Source organism: Sminthopsis crassicaudata, chromosome 3 (genome assembly GCF_048593235.1).
Source record: "Sminthopsis crassicaudata isolate SCR6 chromosome 3, ASM4859323v1, whole genome shotgun sequence".
NCBI classification, from domain to species: Eukaryota; Metazoa; Chordata; class Mammalia; order Dasyuromorphia; family Dasyuridae; genus Sminthopsis; species Sminthopsis crassicaudata.
The window spans coordinates 252536238-252557679 of record NC_133619.1 but is presented as its reverse complement, the minus strand read 5'-3'; the positions used below and the strand labels follow the sequence as shown (position 1 = coordinate 252557679).

The following is a 21442-nucleotide window of genomic DNA, read 5'->3' as shown; positions in this document are numbered from 1 at the left end:
TCCACAGATAGTTAACAAAGATGGTAATTGAGAATTAATTAATGTTCAATCCCTGAAGTATGAGAAAATGTTAAGGGAATTCATTATTGGTAACATGTAGCTACTAGAGGAGTGAATCCTACTGCATTATTTTATTTGATGAGAAGCTTTTGATGAATTTTTGATTTGGTGGGTACTATAGTACCTAAAATCTTATGTACCACTTCTTTGTTATTTTGGTGGCTAAGAATGAAGAAATATTCTAATAGACCTGTTAACAGGCTAAATTTCTCTTAGGAAACAGATGGAGGATTTTCAAATTTCTAAAAACTGTTGGAAAACTGTTGTTTATGGAATTTACTTTGGTGGATAATATGTGAATGTGGGTGTATAGTCATTTTTCTCTCTCCTTTTCCAGTTCAAAGTTATTTGATTAGTTTTGCAAGACTCTAGGAAATAAAGTCTTACCAGTCCTTATTAGGTTCACTTTGTCTTGGCCAATAGTCTCTCATTCCTTTATTTTAAGAAATGCAGATTCTTTCTCTGAAACCATTTTCTTTCTTTAAAAAAAAAAAATCATTTTATTCTGAACTTAATAAACATTCCCAATAATAAGGATTTCTTTAGAAGTAAATTATGGCATATGAAATCATGAATCTTCTTCCATACCTTGCTTTATAAATATGTACTTATAAATAAAATACACTATTTTCTAAACTATCCTTTTTATGTGTTTTCTTTTTTGGATAAAGGCTTTTTATTTTCAAAACATACGCATAGATAATTTTCAACATTAACCTTTGCAAAATCGTGTCTTCCAAATTTTGTTTTCCTTCCCTTCCTCCTTTTATAGAAGGCAAGTAATCCCATATGTTAAACATGTACAATTCTTCTATACATATTTCCACAATCATGTTGCACAAGAAAAATCAGATCAAAAAGAGGAAAAATGAGAAAGAAAACAAAATGCAAGCAAACAACAAGTAATTTTGATCCACACTCAGTCCCCACAGTCCTCTCTCTGGGTGCAGATAGTGCTCTTCATCACAAGGCCATTGGAATTGCCCTGAATTGTCTAGCAATGGAAAAGAGCCATATCCATCAGAACTGAACATCTGATAATCTTGCTGTTGCTGTGTACAATGTTCTCCTGGTTCTACTCACTTCACTTAGCATCAGTTCATGCATGTCTCTCCTAGCCTCTCTGAAATGCTTTTGCTGATCCTTTCTTATAGAACAATAATATTCCACAACATTCATATACTATAACTTATTCAGCCATTCTCCAACTGGATGGGCAGCCACTCAGTTTCCAATGAAACTATTTTCTTAACCCCCTATTTATTTTTCTTTTGCTTTTTTTAATCCCTCATACTTAACACAGTACCTAGCACATAGTTGGCATTTAATAAGTGCTGACTGATTGATCCTGGAGGTAATGATATGGTCAGATATGTACTTGGGAAAGATCACTGTGCTAGTTAAATAGGGAATTCAATTAAATGGGAAGACACTTGAGGCAAGGGGACCAGTCAACGATTATTGCAATAGTCCAAAAAAGCTTGTACCATGTGGCAGCTATGTCAGGAGAGAAATATTTACAATCATGAAATGTGTTTAATGAGTGAAATGAGATAAAGAGAGAGCTCTTGGTGAATGGCATCAATTTTGTTAGCAAAATATGAGACATGTTTCTTATCTGAGATAGTGAGAAAAGGGGTGTTTCGGGAGGCTTACGGAGAGCTTAATGCTCTTTCTCCTCCACTTTGTCTCTTGATTCCCTTTCTAGAGTTACAAACTTGGAAGTGGAATGGCTGTAAGTAAGACATCAGATAATTCAATAGACATAGTGTTTACTAAGTTCCAGACAACATGCTAAGCACTGGAGTTACAAAGAAGAGCAAAACAAAAGATAGCTCTTGCCCTTACATTCTAACAGGGAAAGATTACATATACAAAAGGGAGTTGAAAAGTAGGCGAGAAGACATTTACTGTTCAATGAGAAGCAAATCCTGGAGAGAAGGTTGGAAGGATTTTCCAGAGTGAGAAAGTCAGAGGTAATCCAAGAATTTACAGGGTGAGAAGGCAGTTGAGTAATAGTGGCAAAGTCTGGAGACTAGGAAGCAGAGCCAGGAGAAGAATGAATTACAGATGATTTGGAACTTTCCTCAAAACAGAAATTCTGGGAAAGATCCACAGGAGAAGGGAGCTTCAGGATCTAAGAGCTTTCAGGATGAGAAGACAGATGAAATGTGTTTGTCAAATATGTGAAGTCAGAAATAAAATTAGTAAAGAAAACATAGAAAATTAACATCCTTATAGATGTCTTATAAGTAAATTAAATTCACTGATGTTCTGTTTCTGGCGAAACAGAAAACAATGACCGAGAAATTTTTATACTCCAATGATGTGAACACTTGGCTTCTATAATGTAGTTTCCCTTAAAAATCTGCAATTAGTAGATTTGATGGCTTTATTTACTGTAAATTAATTTGGTTCATCTGAGATAGAAGAGTCTTTATTACTTAAAACCCAAATGAGTTAGAATTAAATCGAAATATCTGCAGTACAAATTCATTCGCTGCCAATAGGTTGTCGACTTGAGCAATTGCTTGGCCTTTGTATCACAATAAATTGTTACAATGGTATATTCTTCATATATAGAAATAAAATTTTGCCAAAAGTGTAGTCAACTTTCTTATACTATTACCTATGCCATAACAAGCAAATTAATTAAACTGTCATTCTCACTCTATTCATTTGCTCACCTAGCCTTGGAAGATAAAGCAAATTGATTGTATTTTTTATATGATTATAAGTAGTAATATAAAAAGTTTCATATGAAACTTGTCTATTCACATAACTCCTAACTATCAATTGGGGAATGATTTGTATTATAATAACTTTGAATCAGTTCTCAATATATTTGAGAAATGATGCATTTATCAAAGAAGTTTGCTGTAACTTACTCATACCTAAGTTTTCTGTTTCTTCTGATTTTGTTTGCATGTGTTTTGTTTGTGTAAAACTTTAAATTTAATGTAATTTGGATACTACACCATTTGGTGCATATGTATTTAATACTGATATTGCTTCATTGTCTATAGTTTCTTTTAACAAAATGTAGTTTTCTTGATTTACTCTTTTAATTAGATATTTTTTTATTTTTTGCTTTTTCTGAGGTCATGATTGCTAGTTATGCTAGAAATATAAACATAGGAATATAAAAAGTTTAACCTTATTGAATCCCTTATCATTTATCTTTCATGTTTACCTTTTTTATGCATCTTATGAGTCTTGTATTTGAAAGTAAAATGTTCTTTTCAATTTTGGCTTTTTCATCAGGAATGACTGAAAATCTTTTGTCCATAAATATCCATTTTCCCTCTTATAGGAATAAATTCACTTTTGCTGGTCAGTTATTCTTTATTTTAAACCTAGCTATTTTGCACTCATGATTATCATATTCTAAGCTCTCCAATTTTGTGTTATCCTGACTGTGGCTTTACAATACCTGAATTGTTTTGCTTTGCTTTTTTTTTTTTTTTTTTTTTCCGGGAGGCTTGCAATATTTTCACCTTGGCTTGGGACCTCTGGAATTTGGCTATAATATTTTTGGTTGTTTTCATTTGGGGATCTCTTTCAGGAAGTTGGCAATTCCTTCAAGTTTTTTTTTTTTTTTGTTTTGTTTTGTTTTTTTTGTTTGTTTGTTTGTTTGTTTTTTACTCTGTGCTTTTAGAATATCAGAGCAGTTTTCCTTAATAATTTCTTGAGCAATTATATCTAGAATCTTTTTTGGATCATGGCTTTCAAGTATTGTAATAGTTCTTAAGTTAATTCTCCTGGATCTGTTTTCCAGGTTAATTGTTTTTTCAATGAGATATTTTACATTTTCTTCCATTTTTGTAATTTTGTGTTTTTATATCTTGATGTCTCATAAAGTCATTATGATTTGCCTGATTCTGGTTTTTAAGGAGTTATTTTCTTCAATAAGATTTTAAAGAAACCTCTTTCATTTAGTCATTCTTTTTAATGTTTACTTTTTTCAGTCAATTTTTGCACATTTTTTACCATTTGACCAATTCTATTTGTCAAAGAGTTCTTCTCTTCTGTGAATTTTGATACATCTTTTTCCTCATTTAGGCAATTCTGTTTTTTAAGGAGTTCTCTTCTGTGATGTGTGTGTGTGTGTGTGTGTGTCTTTTAATATTTGGCGTATTCTATTTTTTAAGATGTCATTTCCTTCAGTATTTTTGTGCTTCCATTTTGAAGTTGTTCACATATGGAATATTAGAAAAAAAACAGAATTTAAAAATTTCTTGACTTGATATTGGGTTCATTTTATTCTGTTAAAGTGAATTTTTATGTGGATAAATGATAATCTAATTCATTATCTTTTCAAGTAGAAGAAGGAAGAACTATAAATAAAGACTGAAAAAAAATTTATAGTATAATGACAATATAGAATGAATAGTGTGATATGGCAAACAAGAAAAGCTAATGCAATTTTTAAGCTGCATTGGTTTAAATTTGAAATATCACATTCTGTTCCGGAAATCGCATTGATAAGCTGGACGTGCTCTAGAAAATGGTTAATATGATGGGGAAAGGCCTTGAGTTCCTGGCATATGGGTAATAATTGAAAGAACTTAATACTTTTGATTTGGAGAAGAGATGAGTTGGGGCACAAATGAAAGCTGTGGTCCAGTATTGGAAGAGCTATCATGTGGAAAGAGGAGATAGAATTATTCTGCTTTGCCCACTAAGGAGTAATGGGTTGAAATGGCAGAGGCAGATTTCAGCATGATTAAAGGAAAAACTTTCCTCAAAAAGAGTTATTCAAGAGGGAAATGAGTTCCATCTTCACACATAAGCTCTATGGCCTCATGTTGGGCAATCTGTAAAAGGAATTCTCATTCAGGAAAAAATTAGAGGCTGAGATACAATTAGGTAATTTTCAGATTTTATGATAATCCAGGCTTCAGACCACTTGGTAAATATAGGGGATGGAAAGAATCCATATGATTCAAAACACAGTTTCCCACACAGTGGGATCCCAAATGGAATCCCAAATACTTAGTGGGTTTTGGAGTTCTGTAGAAATCATAATCTGCACATAGTTATTGTGATGGTGCCCATTTACCAGCAAATCTGCCTGTTTTAAGTGAGCCTTGAATAGACTACAGTTTAAAAGAACTAAGGAAGATGATCCTCCCCTGGATCTTTATGAACCAGTGAGACTCATGGTTTTAGTGTTTTCTGTCTTCAGAGGTAAGGCTGAATGGAACCTTTGGCAGGTAAAGGGGGTAACCAGACTAAGCAACCATTAGGGAACCTATGGCTTCCTGGATTATCTACCCTTTATCTATTATTGTTTGGTTTTCAATTGTGTCTTAACTCTTCATGACCCATGGAGAGTTTTCTTGGCAAAAATACTAAAGTGGTTTACCATTTCCTTCAATAGTGGATTAAGGAAAATAGAGATTAAATCATTTGCCTGAGATCACACAATTATTGAATATCTGAGACTAGAGTTAAATTCATATTTTCCTGAGTCTACTATATTCTGGCATATTCAAGATGTTAAAGACATTCATGAACAGGTTTCAACTTTATTAGTGATAGAAGCTTATAGTACAAGCCAAAACATCTTGATTCTGGGCCAAAGAGCCTCTACTGATGAAGCCTTGGCTCTCAAGGAATGTCATTTTGTCTGGCTCTGCCTATTATGAGAAAATTATATGAAACTTTAACAGCCATTTTTCTGTAGCATATTTTCTAAGGGATGGAAATGAATTAAGGGATGAATGGTTGGCATGTAAGAATTTTGAAGGAAAGGATGACAAGATCTTTATTTACAATTTTTGTTGAATATTGACCATGAGTCTGAAGGAATGGTCTAGAGTCTGGATAGAATAGGGAGTCTGTTTTGGAACAGGACAGACAGAATTCTGCTACTGCCTCCCACCACATAGGAATTATAGGAATTTTCAGTATCTATCAGTGACATTCTGGCCTGGCCAAAGTAAATATGTGCATTCATGATTTTATGAAAACTTCCCACCATTTCATGACGAGATTTACCTTTGCTTCATTGGTTTCAGAGAAAGGAACATCTGAGCCCAAATTCAACTTCATACCCTTACTAGTTTCATGATTTGGGAAAGTCACTTAATCCCTATTTAGTTTTCTCATCTACAAAATTGGGATAATAATAACACCTACCTTCAAAGACTATCGTGAGGATTTATTAGGATAATAATCTTAAAATGTAAAGCACAGTGCCTCACTATGTATAGTTTAATAAGTACTACATAAATGCTAATTGTTGCTTTGTTAATATCATTATTAAGTAGTATTATTTATTAATATCTATTTCAGTTTCTATCATTGAAATTTAAAAACAAATATGTGTCCATAGTAACAGTCATTAAAGCTATAAAAAAGCTATTTCTTATGCAATTATTTGCACAATGACACCTGATAAAGGGAATTATTTCACTTCAAAGAAAGTCTGAAATAGGGGCTGTTAAAAAATCTACTGAGTTTTCCACCTCTATTTTAGACAGTTGGCATTATTAAACTTTGGGAAGGGTTTTTGAAATATCAGCTTTGTCTTTCTGCTCCTAACTAACTTGATTAAGTGCCCTACCTCCTAAAGGCTATGTCTTTTAAGAAATCAACAGTATCCTGAAGAATGACTTCAGAGCTTTCCATTCCAGCAGTTTCTTAAGGTTAGTCTTTAGAAGACCTGTCTGGTAAATATAGATATAGTTCCAATTGACCTTTTCAAGTTTTACTTTATTTTATTTATTTTACTTATTTTACTTATTTTATTTCACTCATACCATAGAGTCATATGTACCTCAAGGTCCCCATACTCTCAGAGGGCTCCTTGTTCTCTAGAGAAATGGCTCAGGTCTCTTTTTGACCCTAGGAGGGTGCAGACAACTCAATCATATAGAGTGTTTGGGGAATCATAAAGTGAGATTGGTGTGGTGAGGTGGCAGGTGGATGCCCTGCTTTCTCATGACCTAAGGGAGGTGAAACTGCACAATATGTAACGTGGAATTTATACTGAAGAAAAGAGGTCCTTTTGCCCTCTTGGTAGTAATTCTTTCTGAATAAAGGTGAGGAACAGTTTTTATCAAGTCTTTAGGAAAGAAGGAAGTAGAACTTCAGCAGAAACTTCTAATAAGGCAACAATTTGATGCCATCCTGCAATGGAATCCCAGGAAAGGGAAGATTTTGATAACTAAGAATTATTGAATAATTTTAGAGACCCAACGTTAACTTGGCTCCTAAGACAAGTTGTATGTAAGAAAGAGTCTTATAGCCTCTTAGCTTCTTTACTATATATAGTCTGATGTATAATGAATCATTTACTGTGATCATTCTATGTCCTTGATGTTCCTAAAACTACTCTTGCTCAGTGATTCCATATCACTTTAGAAAAATAAAACTATAACTAGAGGTATTGTGATCTGTGCAATAACTCTGACATTGCTAGGTCTGCTCTGGGTCATTACTACCACCTTACATTTGGAGACCCACTATAAACTTCAAATACCTGACATTCTCTATCACATGGACAAAATGTCTTCCCAAATAGTGGAGGAAAATAGAAAGCCTAGGAGCTCTAATTTTTGTTCTCTTCCACATATTTCTAGAGGTAATCTAGTTGGCTTAATGGATAGAGTGCCAGACCTGAAGTCAGGAATACCTGAGTTCAATTTTTAACTCAAACATTTATTAGCTCTATGACCCTTAGCAAGTAAAAATTTATATCTATTTGTCTCTGTTTCCTCATCTGTAAAATGAGCAGGAGAAAGAAATGGAAAATCATCCAGTATCTTTGCCAAAAAAAAAAAAAGTTATGGGGTCTTAAGAGCAGGACATGACAGAACATTAGTTTTATTATGATGGCTTTTTCAGAAAGGAGAAGGGACTGTAATGTATTATTGTTGGGGTTTTTTCTAATGTTTTCCCCTAACTAATTAGGTGGGAAGATTTATTCTCTTCTTTATTTAACATGGTCAAAAGCAGCAAATATATATATGCAAGCATTATTCTCAAGAGCAAAACACTAGAAGCCTTTCCAATATAAATAGAGGGAAAACAAGGATGGTTTCTCTTCCCACTATTATTTTCAGTGTTTTAGTTTTAGAAATTTTTGTCATTGAAATAAGACCAAATATTAAATTCTTAAACATGGGTAAAGAATCGTTATTTGCAGAAAGTATTACAGCATATTTGGAAAAAACAGAGAATCATTAAAGAAACTAATTGAGATGATTAACAGCTCTAGCAAAATATTAGGAAACATACATATACATATATGTGTTGTGTTGCGTGTGTATGTGTATAAATAACATGATGATAAGAGAAATTTCACTTCAAATAATTATGATTGCACAAAATATTTGGAAATTATCTCACAGATGAAAGTAATATTTACACAAATACCATTCTAAAACACCTGATAAAAATTAAGAAAATATTTAAATAACTGAGAAAACTTCACTGCTAATTTTGGACCATTTCTTTACATTACTTTTGAAGTATATCAATGAAACTAGTTTATGTATTTACGTATTCATTTAAAAGTGATCAAATTTTGAAGAGGATACTTTATAGGATTTGAGAAAGAATGAATAAAAAATAAAGTTATAGGAACAAAAGTTTAGAATATAAAGGAAATAATAAGAAAAAAAGCAATTATAAAGGAAGGTTCTTCAGGAAATATCTAATGAATGAATTTTCCCCAGTTTATTTGGTAATATTGAATATGAAGAGAAGGTAACAGACATGAAGCTTTAAAGTTTTTACTTAGTTATAATTGAAGTTGTTCCTTTTGAAAATAGTTAGGGTTCAGAACTGAGAGTAGCCCATTGGTGGTTTTAATTTTTTAAAAGTATAAATTAGGGTTTGCTATTCTTTTAAGTAAAAAATAGTCCTTTCTGACTTGAGCTCCTTCCAAATGGAAAAAGAGGTACAAAAGCTCACTGAAAAAAATAATTCCTTAAAAATTAAAAATGAGCAAATGGGAGCTAATGACTTTATAAAATTTTAAGAGATAATAAAACAAAGCCAAAAAAATGAAAAAATAATAGAAGACAATGTGAAATCTCTCATTGAAAAAAATATGTAACCTGGAAATTAGATTCAGAAGAAATAATTTAATCACTGGACTACCTCAAAGCCACAATCAAAAAAAAAAGAGCCTGTACATCTTTCAAGAAATTATCAAGGAAAATGCTTCTGATGTCCCAGACCCAGAGTAAAATGTTGTTGAAAGAATACACTGATCATTTCCTGAAACATATTCCAAAATAAAAATTCCCAGGAATATTTAGCCAAATTCCAGAGCTCCCAGATCAAGAAGAAAATATTATAAGCAGCCAGAAAGCCAGAAAGAGAGGAGGAGATGAGGAAGAGTTCAATGCAATTGGCTCAAAGAGAAAATAAAATATACACTCAATTGGACATATAAATCTATTTTATCCTAAAGCAAAATGGGAGGAAAAGGGAATTAGAGAAGGTGGAGAGTGATAGAAGGGAGAGCAAAATGGGGAGGGGGAGGATATAGTCTGAAAGAAAGTGTTTTTGAGAAAGGACTGAATGAAAACAGAGAGACAATAGAATAAGTAAAATAAAAGTTAGCCAGAATAATTGTGAAAAAAATAAATTGAAGCAAATTTCTCTGATAAAGATCTCATTTCTCAAACAAATTGGGAACTGAGTCAAATTTATAAAACTAAAAAACCTTTCTCTAATTGATCAATAATCAAAAGATATGAAACAATTTGGAACTATGCCCAAAGGGCAATAAAACCACATATTCTCTTTGACCTAGCAGCTAGATCTGCATCCCAAGAGACAAAAAAAAAAAACCAAACAAATAAACTTTTATTTATATAATAATACTATTTATTTATATAATTATTTAATTTAATTTATATATAACTATATAATTTATATATAATTTTTTATTATTATATGTATATAATTCATTATATACATACACATATATATATGTATATATAATAACCATATATACACAAAAATATCTATAGCAGCTCTTTTCTGATGGCAAAGAATGGGAAATGAGGCAGCTAAGTGGCACAGTGGATAGAGCACCAGTTATGAAGTCAGGAGGACCTGAATTCAAATCTGACCTCAGACACTTAACATTTCCTAGCTGTGTGACCCTGGGCAAGTCACTTAACCTCAATTGCCTCAGAAAAAAATGAATGGGAAATTCAGGGGAAACTCATCAATTGGGGAACAGCTGAACAAATTGTGCTATGGGATTATTATGTAATACTATTATACTATAAGAAATGACTAGTGGGATGCTCTCAGAAAAATCTTGAAAGACTTCCATGAATGATGTAAATTGCAATGTACTGTATAGAAAGTAACATAAATATTGTAAGCTATTCTGGGCAAAACAATGAGGGTGTCTGAATGCTGATTGACACATCATTTTTTTTTTTCACTTTATTTTGAGGGGTTTTGAAGGCTTTATGTTTTCTTAGACGATATCACTAACATGGAAATGTTTTGCATGATTATACATGAATAACTTGTATGGAACAATGAGAGGTCCTGATTAGAGAGGAAGGGAGAGAATTTGGCACTCAAATGAAAAATGTTAAAAATTGTTTTTCCAAGTAACTGGGGGAAAATACTAAATTTTTTAAAAGGAGGTAGATTGGAGATAGATATGAATAAACAAAACAAACATATTGAAGAAATAACATAGACTGAGAAAAAAAGCCCAAGAGTTAAACCCAGAATAAAGAAGAAACTCCATAACTTTAAGTAGAACCTAAGAGAAAATAATGACTTGATCAGATGATTATATAAGAAAGAAGAAATGAAACAGAAATTTTTTTTAAAAAAATTAAATTACCAATATAGGTGGAGAGAGGAGTTAAAAAAGAAGGCCAATAAGATTCTTAAAATGGAGAGTGGAAAACCTTACTCAAATAATGGATGCTCTGAAAAACAGAATGAGGCATTAGAACTTAATTATTTTATGGAACAAGAAATATTACACCAAAATAAAAATATTTTTAGAAGCAAAAAAAAACCTATATTGAAATACCTATTATCAGGAGTTCTCAAACTACGGCTTGTGGGTCAGACGCAGCCCGCTGAATACATTTATGCAGCCCGCCAGGTATTGGCAAATGGGCTGAGGGGCAGAGACAGAGTATGAGCTTTTGTTTTTACTATGTCCGGCCCTCCAACAGTCTGAGGGACAGTGAACTGGCCCCCTACTTAACAAGTTTGAGGACCACTGAGGAAATCAGAAATTTAGAGGCAATATTTCAAGAATCATAAAAAAGAAAATTGCCTATATCTATTATAACCAATGGCCTAATCCAAATATAAGCACCTACCATCACTTCCTGTAAGATAATACAAGTGTAAAATATCCAGAATGTCATAGTAATAATCTAAAGATTTCTGTTTAAAAAAAAAATTTCAAAAAGTCATGGGGAAAGATGGCTGGGGAAAAGAAGCCCTAATATCAAGAAACCAAAGTTCATTTGATGGGGGTGAACTCTGAAACTGTCCTCCTAGACTTTTGGGGTGAACTATCGGTCTTGCACTCTAGGCTACTTAAGTTCCCCTTTCAATGTATGCAATGCTAGCACCTCAAATATAACCCCCACCCCTTCAAGGAGAAAAAAATGGGAATTTTGAGGAAATGTTCTTTGGTTCTTAAAGAAAGGCACAGCAATGCTAGTCCCCTGGATGAGGTACTTAGAACATCTTTCCAACCTTACTGCCACAATCAACTAGCTGGCCAATGAAACTGCTTTGGGTTTTATTAACACTTTTACTAAGAATGAGAACTTTTTTGCTCCTGGCTTTTTCTCTCCTTCTTTCTTGATTAGCATTCTATGCTCCTGCCTGCAATGAACTCCTTAGCTTTCTAGAGAGAAGGAGCCTGTAGTTAACTTCTCAGCCTTTTAGCTAGGGAGCTCTGTGGGCAGTGGAGGTGTTCAGCATTTTGGGTGGGCTATCAGCATTCTTAAGGTAGCCCACAGATGAGACCTGATGCATTTTTTGCAAAAGGCCCTGTTCCCAAGCTTCACCATCTCAACTCTGGATGATACCCCACTTTTAATCTGCTCCTGAGATCTATTTTCTCTAGGCTTCAAGCTATGATTTTTCAACTGCTCCTCCAGCCTGGAGATCATGGGATGACTGATTGGAACACACAGCATCCCTTAGATGTCTTGCTGCCGTTTTCAGATCTCACACCTCCTCTCTTGGCATGAACCCCCAGTGAATTCAGGGACTTCTCTATAACTGTTGCCAGCTTGAAGCAATTACAGAAGAAGAGACCTTTGCCTCTTTACCCCAAATTAATTTCCCTCCTTACTGCTTAAAGGAGGGAAATAATGGGGGTGAACCCTGAAATTGTCCTCCTTGACTTTTGAAGCAAACTCTGAAACTCTCCACTGACAGAGACCTGTCCTTCATAGTGGTTAAGTAGTTTCATTAAGATTAGACCAGGACGCTTATATCCCAAAGAGATCTTAAAGAAGGGAAAGGGACCTGTATGTGCAAGAATGTTTGTGACAGCTCTCTTTGTGGTGGCCAGAAACTGGAAACTGAGTGGACACCCACCAATTGGAGAATGACTGAATAAATTGTGGTATATGAATATTATAGAATATTATTGTTCTGTAAGAAATGGCCAACAGGATGATTTCAGAAAGTCCTGGAGAGACTTATATGAACTGATGCTGAGTGAAATGAGCAGGACCAGGAGATCATTATATATACAACAACAATACTATATGATAATCAATTCTGATGGATGAGGCCCTCTCCAACAATGAGATGAGACAAATCAGTTCCAAGAGAGCAGTAATGAACTGAACCAGCTACACCCAGTGAAAGAATTCCCAATCCCTATATTTTTGTCTGCCTACATTTTTTATTTCCTTCACAGGCTAATTGTTTCAAAGTCTGATTCTTTTTGTACAGCAAAACAACTGTTTGGACATGTATACATATATTGTATTTAACTTATACTTTAACACATTTAACAAGTATTGGTCTACCTGCCATCTGGGGGAAGGGAAGGAGGGGAAAAGTTGAAACAAAAGGTTTTGCAAATGCTGGAAAATTACCTATGCATAAAATTTTTGTAAAAAAATAAAAAGATTAGCCCAGGACCACTCCTTACTTAGCTCCAACTTAAGTGATCTCATTCAGCTAGAGATCTGGACCTGATATAAATTAAGTGGTTTCTTTCAACTGGAAATTTAGCCCTGGGGGCAGTGATAACATTGAAGGAATCTCTTTTCTTTTCTTTTTTTTCCCTTGAGGCAATTGAGGTTAAGTGACTTACTCAGGGTCACACAGATAGGAAGTGTTAAGTGTCTGAGTTCAAATTTGAACTCAGGTCCTTCTGACTTCAGGACTGGTGCTCTATCCACTGTGCCACCTAGCTGCCCCAACATTGAAGGAATCTCATTCAATTGAAATGTCTCAGATTTCTTATAAAAAGACAATTTTAACTCATCTTTGCAGACGTTTGAAGTAGTATGCTTTGCCAAGGGATCTCTCTTCTTGGCACAGTTGCCTACTAGGACTCCTGCCCACTGTTAAAATACCTTCTTCTCAGTGATAACCTCTTGTTATTTTTCTGTCAGGACCTCTTTAACTGAGGAGTCAGTCTTCTTAACAAAGTTATCTTCTCAGTGCCAATAAACTTTCCTTTTGCCAGTCAGACTTTTCGGGTTTGTGAATTCTTTCACATTGGACTTGAGTCTCCAACCAAAGAAGGCATTCCTACAACTCTCTGCACTACCACTAACCACATCACATCTACTTTCAGGAACAACAACAAAAATTCTATAAAATAAAATAAAAAATTACAAAAGATAAAGGATGTAGGCCAAAAACCAAGAGTAATGTGTCCTACAAAGAAGGGCATAATACTAGAGGGTAGAAAAATGAAACATTAACATAAAAACAATTTTTAAATATTTTGGATAAATGACAATCTTACAGTGCAAAGACAGACAAAAGTTAGCTAAGAAGAGAATACAGCATAACATCCCACCAAAAGAATTAGGATAAGTTGGCTTGCATTCTGATTTTAAATTTGTGTATCAAATAAGATATCAAATAAAAATGTAAGTTATTTTTATAAACATTGAGATGAATACTGTATTTAGAATATCTGAATTCCAGTCCCAGGACTACCATTTTTTTATTAGTATGTTTGGGGAATTAATTTCAATTAACATATGTCAAAATATTTTTTTAAAGGGTTCAATTTAAAGTATTATTTTTATTACTAGTTAAACATAAATTAAAATAATATGAGAGAAACAAAGAAATTCTTACAATAGATTGTAGAATATGGGCTGGCTAGTATTCTATACCAATGAAATCAGAGGCCCAGAAACCACTCCACCACCATAACCTTACCCCTCTAAAAAATTAGAACAGGAACAAATAGTTCCCCATTTCAAAAGCTATTCCTTTTATTTGGAAGCTATTTTGCCTTTCAAAGATAAAGTCTTATAAAATAACTAAATCTTGGTAAGTCCACAGGTATCCCTGATTATCTGAGTGAAAATAACAGAGATTCAAAATTTTAAATGGTGCAATTCTTATTTGTATCTGGTGGAAGGATACAGTATTTTATTTTCTAACAAATCTAGAGTCTCATTGCTTAATTGATTCAATGATAGCATTCCTCCATAATTAATTTGATTAAATCCAATTGTTTTTGATTCATCTTCCAATAGTCTACAGAATGGGATGATGCGGTTAGTGGCAGTGCAGAGCTGTGGGAATCCTCTGCTCCATACAGGTCCAATGTGAAAGAATTTACAAACCTAAAAAGTTTGAATGGCAAAAGGGAAGTTATTCTGTTGGCACATTGAGAAGCCAGCTTTGCTAGGAAGGCAGACTTCTTAGTGATAAAGTCCTGGCAGAGAAATAACAAAAGGTTATCACTGAGAAGAAGGTCTCTTCACAGCAGGCAGGAGTGCTGGTAGCCAGCTGTGCCAAGAAAAGTCCCTTGACATACATATTCCTACTTTGGAATTTTGCAAAGATATGAGTTTAAAATTGTCCTTTTATAAGGAATCTGAGATTGGGGTTTCAATTGAATGAGATTTCTTCAATGTTGTCACTATCCCCAGGCCTAGATTTCCAGCTAAATGAGACCACTTAAGTTCCAGCTAAGTAGGAATGGTCCTGGACAAATTTTCAACTCAATAGAGGGTGTAGCTAGTCACCACAAAGATAACCTAGACAACAGCTATTTATCTTTATTCCCTGAGGTGGGTCTCTCCCAGAGGAGAGTTTTTTAGAGTTCACCCCCCAAGGCTTCCCCACCAAAATCTGCCAATATGTGGCTTTAAGCAAGTTTTTTTTTTTGTTTTTGTTTTTGTTTTTGTTTTTTGTCTTCCATTCAGAAAATGGGGACAAATACTGAAATGCTTTGAGAATAACATTAAATGTTAAAAGTTTGAGGAAAAAATTGTTCTAAGAATTAATGCTATATTATTAAGCAAGAATTTTTTGTTCAGACACATTTTTCCATTCTTTTAGCAAGAATATTAGATTTCAATTTAAATATATTTAGTATAGTATAAATATGTACTGTTAGTAACACAAATTCTTCCATTTAACAACATGAGCCCCATTTAACAATATGTTTCCAAACTATCTGTCTAAAATGATTTGACAATGTTTTCCAATACTTTATATTTTAATCAGTCTCTCCTGATTGCTTTCTTTATGCATGGTAATTCACCTCCCATCTCCATTTTATTACCTATGCTTGAAATGTTTTTCCTCTTTTCCTTGGACACCTCAATTCAATAAGAATTAATCAATTACCTACCAAGATGAGCATTAGTGATTCATGTATTCTTCTAAGTACAAAAACAAAGATATATCAGCTTGATTTTAGGGAGCTTACATTTGTAGAGGGTGGGGATGTTCAGGTCAATCCCTCAAAAATCATCTCATCCCACTAAAAGAAGCAACAAGATATAAACTCATCCCTTTTTCAGGTGAGAATACTTTCCCTGAACCAATCAATCTGAGGTATAAAAAAAATGTAATCAAAGCTTAACTATCTCTATTGAATCATGAATCAATCAATGGCTTTATATTTGGAGAAAGAAGCCCATGGTCAATATCAGAGTCTTTGAAAACCATTGGATAAAATGCAGTCAAAATACATAGAAAGCATATTTGTAATGTTCCGGCTAGCTTTCTGGAGGTCCTCCAGAAGGGCCTTGGTCTCAACAGGATAGACACCATGAGAATGGATAAGAATAGAGTCCAAAGTCTTTATTGTCCCCTTCACAATCTGTGTCTATCATAGTCTGACCCAGTCTGCTAATCTGTATGTGTAATGCACATGTAAAAGTAGGCTGGAGTTTAGGCAATGGAATTTGAATTTTATTCTAGAGGCAATAGATGTAGAAATTTTTTGGAGAGATAGGAGATAAAGTCATAATTCTGCTTTGGGAATATCAATTTGGAAGTAGTGTGGAGGAGTGGGGGGAGAGGAAAACAAAACAATAGATAAGATGTAAAGGTGATAAAAAAAATAGTTGATCAGTGGAATAGATTAAGTTCACAAGATGCAATAGTCCATATAGACTGTAGTAATAGACTATAGTAATCTAGTGTTTGATAAACCCCAAAACACCAGCTTTTGCAATAAGAACTCACTATTTGACAAAAATAGCTGGGGAAATTGGAAATTAATATGGCAGAAGCTAGGCATTAACCCATACCTAACACCCTATGCCAAAGTAAAGTAGAAATGGGTTCATGATTTAGACATAAAGAGTAATACACAGAGTTAGAAGAACAAAGGACTCAGATCTGTGGAGAAGGAAGGAATTTGTGGCCAAAGAACTAGAATACATTATGGAATCAAAATGGATAATCTTGATTATATTAAGTTAAAAAGTTTTTGTACAAACAAAACCAATGCAGACAAGATAAGAATGGAAGCAGTAAACTAGGAAAATAAACATTTCACATCCATGGGTTCTGATAAAGACCTCATTTCTAAAATATAGAGAGAATTTACTCCAATTTATATGAATATAAACCATTCTCTAACTGATAAATGGTTAAAGTATATGAACAGACAATTTGCAGATGAAGAAATTAAAATCATTTCTTGTCATATGAAAAATTCTCTAAATCACTATTGATCAGAGAAATGCAAATTGCTATTATATATCTCTCAGATTGACTAAGGTGACAAGAAAAGATAATGATGAATGTTGAAGGGGATGTGGGGAAAACGGGAATACTAACACATTGCTGGTGAAGTTTTGAACTGATTCAATCATTCTGTAGAGCAATATGGAACTATGCTCAAAGGGCTATCAAATTGTGCATACCTTTTGAGGCAGCAGTGTCTCTAGATTATAGAGATTATCAAAAAAAAAAAAAAAAAAAAGAAAGAAAGAAAGAAAAAAGAAAAGGACCCAAATGTTCAAAAAATATTTGTAGCAGCCCTTTTTGTAATGGCAAGGAATTGGAAACTGAATGGATGCCCATCAATTAGAAAATGACTGAATAAGTTATGGTATATGAATATTATGGAATACTATTGTTCTGAAAGAAACAATCAGCAGAATGATTTTTAAAAGGCCTGGAGAGACTTACATAAACTGATACTAAGTGGAGTAGGTACAAGAGAACATTGTACACAGTAACAATAAGATTTTATAATGATCAATTCTGATGGACATTGTTCTTTTCAACAACAAGGTAATTCAGACCAGTTTCAATGATTTTGTAATGAAGAGAGCCATCTGCACCTATAGAGAGGTCTGTGGGGATTGAGTGTGGATCACAGGATAGTATTTTCACTTTCTTGTTGTTATTTGCTTATATTTTGTTTTCTTTCTCATTTTTCTTTTCCTTTTTGATCAGATTTTTCTTGTGCAGTATGATAATTGTGGAAATATGTATAGAAGGACTGCACATATTTAACATATAGGGTTACTTTCTATCTAGGGGGTGGGAGGAAGGGAGAGAGAAAAAAATTTGGAACACAAGGTTTTGCAAGGATGAATGTTGAAAACTATGCATATGTTTTGAAAACAAAAAACTTTGAAAATACTTAAAACAAAATGTTGCTTCTGTTCACAAAAATGAAAAGGTGATAAGACTTGAATTATGACAATTTCATTGTGTAAAAAGAGAAAAGAACATAGAGATGTTAGGGAGACAGAATCTATATGACTTTACAATTGGTTATGGATAGAGCTAAGTGAGAGAGAAGGATAAAGAATGGCCTTGGGTTATAGATCTTAATAAGTGGAAGAATGGTATTATCTTCAACAGAAATAGAAAAGTTTTAGATATGTTCATTTGAGATGCTTATGAGACATGCAGAGAAAGATGTATGTGAGGTAGATGGAGATGTAGAAATGAAGCTGGATTCAGAGAAAAGAATTAGAATGTCTTCCAGGGTTAGTGCTAATGCTACTTCTTGCATCAGTCTTTTATTTGGATCCTTCCAATTGTTTGTGATCTTCTCATCCTATCACTAATCTGTTCAAAATGACTCTTTAATGTATTTTGCATACACTGTATCAAAAAAGAAATGACATGTTCAAATCTTAATTTATAAAACAGATTATCTATGTTATATTGAGCAAATAATTCAATCTCTGAATATCCCAGAAAACTCTCAAGATTGAGAAAGAGTTTAGTACTGGTAATTTTCCACACCAATTAAATCAAAAGAAACTAACATATATGCAAAGAAGCAAAGGCACATTCTACTGAGAGAAAACATGTACATAGATAAGTAAATACATACATAGCCATAGACACATATATAATTATAACTGTATAGATCTATACACATACATACATATTATATTCTAAGAGGTCTAAGTGTAGTGTCATTTTCATATCTTAGTGTTTATATATATCCTACCTATTTATCTAGATATCTATTTAGCAGATAGGTGGCAGAATAAAAAGAGCATTTGTCTTGCAGACAGGAAGACCTAAGTTTAAATATACTCTTGTATACTTATAGCTGTGTGATGCTGGGTAAGTCACATAACTTCTCTTTTGCCTTTCTTCATCTGAAAAATGGATTTAATAATAACAGCTACCTCCCAGCGTTGTTGTGAAGATCAAATGAAATAATAAATGCTTTACACAGTGCCTGGAACATAGTGAGTACTACACAAATTTTAGCTTTTTCTTGTTATTATCTATTGACCTATTTTTCTATATGCTATTCCCTTCCCTCCCCTGCTTCAGTTTAGGTTTCATTTTTGTCTTTATGTGCCCCGACTAGCACAAGTTCCTGGCACAAAGCAGAGGCTTAACAAATTATTATAGAATGGAATTGAGATCTCTATATAATGCAGCAAAATACAGTACAGAGGACAAAAGCTATTAAACTAATCATAATGTTTAAACATAATTCAGTGAAGTTTTTAAAATATTTAGATGTATATAACTACATTTAAATAAAGACAGAATGGTATTTCCCTAGTAATTTAACTTCCCCTTGCTATTGACTGAAAGTAGACAAGGTATTCAAATGTAACTGCAGCATATGACAAAGATCAACGATAGCTAAAACCACTGATGGCATAAATACTTTCTTTGGTAATCAGAGGCTGAACTTAGTACTGGGAAGTTTTGTCACACAGTGACCACATCCTTGAGCAAGGGTTATGTGTGTGTGTGTGTGTGTGTGTGTGTGTGTGTGTGTGTGTGTGTGTAGAAGTAGATAATATGTTTTCTTCATGATACTGTATATTTAAAGTTGTCAGGTAAAACAATTAGAAAAAAATTAAATATTTTGAGCTAGGAATTCCAAGGTGTCATATACTACTGTCATAATACTTCTCAAAGTATAACTGTGTCTAAGGAACATTTCAGTTCCCTATTTCTTATTGATATAGAGAACTTACTGAATGATCCTTATGTACAATGAGAACTTTAATATCAATTATTAACTTTAATCCCAGTATGTATGTGTTTATTCAGTTATATATAATGTGAATTTTATATATTTATATGTGTGTATATATATATAAGTATATATATATAATGTGAATTATACATACAATATTACATATTATAACTATATAGTAAAATTATATTCAGTTATATATTAGGGAAGGCAGTTTTTCCTTTTGCTCCTTATTAATGCAAATTGCACACCAGAGATAAAGCTATTATTAAAGAGGCTAAAAAGATTGAATGACAGATAGCTCAAATATTCTATTACTTCCTTCTCCTAAATTGGTTTTATATGCTTTAGAAATTTAAGGCATTTTAGAAATGTATATGCTTTAGAAATTTTTGTCAAGTTTCTAGAAAGCTGGCATGTGGGCATTCTGGCATACTCCATGTGGTATAGTATTTCATGTATTAGGTAAGGTGAAAGTACTTCTAGGTTTACATGTTTGTATCTAGAAAAAATACTCTCTTTTTCCATTTTTTTTTCCCTAAAATTTGAAAGCCTGTATAATGAATTCTTTTCTAAGAAGTACAGTCAGGCAACTGAAATTTTCTTATAAGACATTAATATTTAGATGATAAAAAAAAATGTAACATACATTTTTGCCATATAGAAGATATTATACTAATCTTCTATCCTGCTCCACTGAATTTTCTCAATTACTTCTTGCATTTTTTTCACATGAAGAACTCAAAATGTGATTCAAGAAAATTATTTATGCTGCTTCTTTAGGTATGAAAATTTCCAGTTATGACCTTTGTTTTTCTAAAGGAATGTCATATATTGGAATTTTCTGTTAATGTTTATTTTATCTACTCCTTTTTGAGTTAATTGTAAAACGGTATACATGGCTAATATGTTAAATTACAACAATCTCATGGCACTAGATTTGGAGGGATAAAAATTATGTATAATATATGTAATAATATTACATTATTTCATATTAATGTCATGATATATATATATATAATATTATAGAATTATAACATTTTTATTGTTAATTTTTGTCCCTCCAAACCCAACCACATGTAGACACATACAACACATACACATAGACACATACACACCCCAATATCTATTTTTATGGTAGCTTGTTTCCCCTCATCTTTTCAATTAGTAAAGTCTTTGTATAATCTTTCAACTTAAATGTAGTCTAAAAGTTTTACAGCCTAATGGTCATCCTTAAATAAGAAAATCAAAAAGACTCCATGTCTAAGAAAAACTCTTCTTGGAAAAGGAAATATCCATAATTTGTTGGCAGTTTTATATTCATTATTGCCCCCACCCACACCTTTTTTTTAAAGTCAATAAAAATAGGGAATCTTGTTTATAGATCAGGATATTTTGATTTCTTCCAGTGTTTATGTAAAAAGGAGAAAGCAGGTAATGCTAATAGCATATTCATAATTGAGTGAGAATACATTTTAAAGAGTT

General features: G+C 33.0%; 1 protein-coding gene across 2 annotated transcripts in view; it reads left to right on the top strand.

Moving 5' to 3' along the window:
- SAMSN1 (SAM domain, SH3 domain and nuclear localization signals 1) overlaps positions 1-21442 on the top strand; it is a 178521-nt gene that overhangs the window by 91039 nt on the left and 66040 nt on the right. The window contains exon 1 of one of the 2 annotated variants that reach the window (XM_074300438.1): positions 19085-19205. The exons of the other annotated variant lie outside the window; for it this stretch is intronic. The gene's annotated coding sequence lies outside the window, so the exon portion shown is untranslated. Of the gene's footprint in view, positions 1-19084; positions 19206-21442 lie in introns of those variants that run through there. 2 annotated transcript variants of the gene reach the window in all.